This window comes from Formica exsecta, unplaced genomic scaffold (genome assembly GCF_003651465.1).
Source record: "Formica exsecta isolate Colony F162 unplaced genomic scaffold, ASM365146v1 scaffold228, whole genome shotgun sequence".
Lineage (NCBI taxonomy): Eukaryota > Metazoa > Arthropoda > Insecta > Hymenoptera > Formicidae > Formica > Formica exsecta.
The window spans coordinates 93257-98653 of record NW_021849573.1 but is presented as its reverse complement, the minus strand read 5'-3'; positions in this window follow the sequence as shown (position 1 = coordinate 98653).

The window sequence follows — 5397 nt, the reverse complement described above, 5'->3', positions numbered from 1 at the left end:
AAGCTTCGATGTAAATCAACGATTAAATCACAAGATAAACCGCGATTTAAAATTTGCGAAAAAAACGTGACGAATAAATAAATCGACGATAGCCGTAATATTCGCGATTCCAATATACATGCAATCGGAGAAACAACATAATTACTACATACTTAAACGAAAATATTTCGACGGACGTTTTGGCTTTTTATAATCGCGTCTGTAATATAGGATATTTGTATACAATTTCAATATAAAATCTAATGCCCGATTTATTTTCAAATGCGTGATTTTATTAAATTAAATTAAGTTAAATGTCGCGATTGAGAATAAGACATATGTACCGTTTCGCGGAGGATTTACTAAACAGAATAAAATCATATAAGTCTTAAAATACCGTTATAAAAAAAACTGCGCGTTATCGCCGCATTCAGTGAAGGATAACTGGCTCAACGATTTGACCGGATCAAGATCCCTCCGCCAGATAACACGCTGGTTAATATCCGACAAAGACAAGAACAATCTTAAAGGTTGAAAACAATCAAATTCTTGTTTCTACATTGGACCTCGCAAGATCAATCCGCAAAGAAAAGTTAAATGATCCGTTGAATATAAGGAATCCCGCTGTAGGAAGGAACGAATCCCGGATCTTCCGGACTGCTCCCGATAGCAATGATTTCGGTAACGAATCAACGACAGTTACCATTGACATTATCTTTAATTCACGAGATTGAAATTCGCGCGAGAAAATGTATTCTTCCATTATTAAGAAATATATCTCTTTATTGAAAATTAAATGGATATAACAATTTTTATGAAAATGTTATTACGAACGATTATATTTATGGATAATAAAATACATGTATTGCGTTATTGTAGCTAGTGCGAGTTAAATGTGCGAGTACAAATAATTTTCGGGTACCAACCATTCGAGACGAATCGAACCCGATAACAGCGAAATTTAAAAAAATTTAATTTGAATACTTTGCAACACACATAAAATGAATCAAAATAATGTCAAGCATAATTATAATAATTCTAAGCTATAATTAATCTTGTTCTGTAGCACTTAAATACATTAATTTGCCGATATTTCACTGATATCAGGGTACCCATTCGATTTGTCTCAAAGTTTTGAAGTATACGCACATTTCACGTTACATTTATACATAATATTTTGTAACATAATATTTAAAAAAAATATAAAAGTTTTTTGAAACAACAAAAAAAGATTGAAAATTATATTAAAAATAATTAATAAAATATATTCGTTCGTAACTATAATTTTTTTGTATAAAAAAAAGTCAATAGAAACAGGCAAATTGATTGCATTTTGAAATTGTTTAAAAAATATAAATTTGTCTATATACATTAGCTATATCCATATTCAACCTACTACTAAATCTTTTTAGCACATTAAGACAATAATATACTAATATTAATAATGATGGAAGAACATTTAACGAAAAGAAAGAAATATATTTTCCCTTCAAATATATTATTTAAATTAACTTCGTGATTCGACTTTGAAAAGGCGTATGGCAGTCGTCGTTGAATCACTATCGAAACTTGTTGAAACGAATAAAAATGATATATCAAACACAACATAAATCGGGTAATTTTTAACTAAACTAATAATGAAAATTTTGGTTACATATTTAACTATAATAAAAATTGCTCGCTTGCTCTTTATTCGTTCTCGCTCTCGCTTTCGATGACATCAGAGATCTTTACTTATCTATAATAATTTATTTATAATATTCAAAAATCTTATGTAATAAAAACTAAAACATTTATGTTTTATTTTAGAAAGTAATTCTTTGAAAATAATTTTTATGGATTAATGAGATTTTTAATTAAAATATTTTATCTAATTTTCAAATTTTCTAATTGAGATTTAACCGAATAATGTCGCATTTTTTTATGTCATTTCATTTGCAAATTTCTTATTAATCGAATAAAATTACATTCAAAAATATAAAAAATATAAAAATTTTATAAATGTTTTTATATATTTTATAAATGCACTCTGTTAAACACTATTTTTGCTCTGAACTATTTATGCTTATATAAATTTATATATAATAGCTTTTAATGTGCATCAGTGCGCACTAGTGCATCCAACTGAATCTATAAATTAAAAAATTACTTAAATGATATAATTAATAATAAATTAATAATTAAATATAAAAAGCTATATGAATTAAAAGCATAATTTAAGATTGCTTAAAATGCTTGATAATTTTATTTCAATAATAAGAAAAAAGTAAAAGCAATTTATTGTAAATATCTTCTACACGTTTTATATTTAAAAATTAGAGAAAAAATTATTAGGAAAATTTATTTAAGAAAATTTATTTTATGTCTTATGCGCATATAAAAATACTTCAATAACTTATTATCGCTGTCCGAAATATATACTAGAATGACAAAACATCACGCACAGCTAATAAAACATTAATAAATCCATAATATTTCTCCGCAATTTTGATCCACAATTATGGATCTAACACGCACATGCACCAACCAGTTGTTTTCTCGTGGCATCGAAAAGTAAATCTGGCCATGTAGTTTCGCCAGCTCTAAAATGGATTTAGTTGACACTACTGTATCAGCTAGAAAAAGCGTCTTATGAAAAACGGCGGCGTGACCCCTCTCAGGCTTCTCTCTGATGATTCTAATTTAAATCGATGCAATGTATTATATTATGACATTACTGACAATCAACATGTAAGGTTTCCCAATTGCATATATATCCCAAGCCGTTCGGTCTTTAATACTATTTTATCGATGGTAAGTATAATAGAGACCAGCATGTGTAATCGACACATTTGATTCAGATTTAAATCATCCGTGTATGAATATAAACGTTGGTTATCCTCTTCGGATATTATTTTATCGTAAACGATTATCTGCACATATTGACAAGTATATCTTACGATATAAGTCTCACCACATGTCGTAAAATTAAGTTTGCAACATAAAACCACTCGCGCTCATCTTATTCGACGCGATGAAAGCTTTACGAGTGAAATTTACAGCACCATATTTGTTTATGTAAATATGCGCTATATAAACGAATAAATGATTTCCTCTTTCCCCGCCTCAATTGATTCACATATTGAATATAAAAAAACTTTTGAATGGCAATCATTTCTCTTTTGAATCGCATTCCCGATAAGGTAAATGATTTGATAAGGTAATGATTCCTTTAATAGGCATATTATTTATCAGAATCAAAAATAATTAATATTATGAATTATAAAATATAGAAAAATATATTAATAAATTATTAATGTATGTATTTAATTTTTCTCTGGTGCCAGATTAAAAAATTAGTGGAGGAAATTTCTTTTAGTTTATTAGGATCCTATTTAAAGAACAAAAAGCAAAAAAATTTTGATTAATTAAATATTCAGAAATAAAATTATTGAATTTGCTTATATTGGTACAGGAAACTTATAACTATTAGAAAACATTATTTTGTGATATTTGTAATTATAATAAAAAAGAATATACATCTCTATGTTGGCCCAGTTTTTAAAGGCACACATGATATCATATGTTATATTATATATAGATAGATAGAAACACACAAGTTACATTTTAATACTGTAAATTATTATCTCATAATTGATGCATTACCTTACTCTACATTATGATGTTATAACTATATTGCATCTTGCATCATCGATATTTCAAAGAGCAAAAAATCTAACAAGATGTTCACATCAGCGAGATATTGTCCGGGATCGGAAAATATATGTAATAACATTAAAAAATTTCTTCTCTTTCATATATAGTTTTCTTAGTTACTTCTATTTTTCATACGAAAAAAAGATATATTTACATTCTGCGGAAAAATAAAGCTGATACCGTTTCCGTAATTATAATTCATTACAATATGCAAAATTATACACGATTTATATTGCGGTAAATAATATATATTGTACCTTATCATTTATTAAATATCATCTGATCATCGGTAACGTTTTCACTATCGGAAATTGTTATTGATGACCAAGTAATATTTCATAAATAACAAGACTTATACATATATGTATATCAATGTACTTTCTAGCAAACTTCATATAACAATTTATGAATACATTATAATAATATCTCAAGTATATTTCAAGAAATTTGTCTAAATAATGAAACACAAAAATTATCTATCTTTAATCACGCTAGTTATTTTTCCAAAAGAGAGAAAAAAGAGAGAGAGAGAAAGAGAGAGAGAGAGAGAGACGAAAGTCAATTTCTGACACAACGAACGAGGCTATCTTTAATCACGCTAGTTATTTTTCCAAAAGAGAGAAAAAAGAGAGAGAGAGAAAGAGAGAGAGAGAGGGAGAGAGACGAAAGTCAATTTCTGACACAACGAACGAGAAGAGGCAGCGACTCTGACGCGGTTCGCTATCTTCTAAAGATAACCCGCTATACGATAAATCGATGTCCTCTCTCTCTCGTCTCTCTCTCTCTCTCTCTCTCTCTCTCTCTCTCTCTCTCTCTCTCTCTCTCTCTCTCTCTCTCTCTCTCTCTCTCTCTCTCTCTCTCTCTCTCTCTCTCTCTCTCTCTCTCTCTCTCTCTCTCTCTCTCTCTCTCTCTCTCTCTCTCTCTCTCTCTCTCTCTCTCTCTCTCTCTCTCTCTCTCTCTCTCTCTCTCTCTCTCTCTCTCTCTCTCTCTCTCTCTCTCTCTCTCTCTCTCTCTCTCTCTCTCTCTCTCTCTCTCTCTCTCTCTCTCTCTCTCTCTCTCTCTCTCTCTCTCTCTCTCTCTCTCTCTCTCTCTCTCTCTCTCTCTCTCTCTCTCTCTCTCTCTCTCTCTCTCTCTCTCTCTCTCTCTCTCTCTCTCTCTCTCTCTCTCTCTCTCTCTCTCTCTCTCTCTCTCTCTCTCTCTCTCTCTCTCTCTCTCTCTCTCTCTCTCTCTCTCTCTCTCTCTCTCTCTCTCTCTCTCTCTCTCTCTCTCTCTCTCTCTCTCTCTCTCTCTCTCTCTCTCTCTCTCTCTCTCTCTCTCTCTCTCTCTCTCTCTCTCTCTCTCTCTCTCTCTCTCTCTCTCTCTCTCTCTCTCTCTCTCTCTCTCTCTCTCTCTCTCTCTCTCTCTCTCTCTCTCTCTCTCTCTCTCTCTCTCTCTCTCTCTCTCTCTCTCTCTCTCTCTCTCTCTCTCTCTCTCTCTCTCTCTCTCTCTCTCTCTCTCTCTCTCTCTCTCTCTCTCTCTCTCTCTCTCTCTCTCTCTCTCTCTCTCTCTCTCTCTCTCTCTCTCTCTCTCTTCATTTTTTTTATTCCTCGTTACGTTCGATTGTGTAACGGGCTCGACCGTTCCGTAACTGTGCAGCGTGCAGCGCATACATGCACCGCACCCCCGGGTCGGAGGACTCGCGTCCGGTGCATCTGTTGCATCCCGCACGCAGGTGAACGCGCG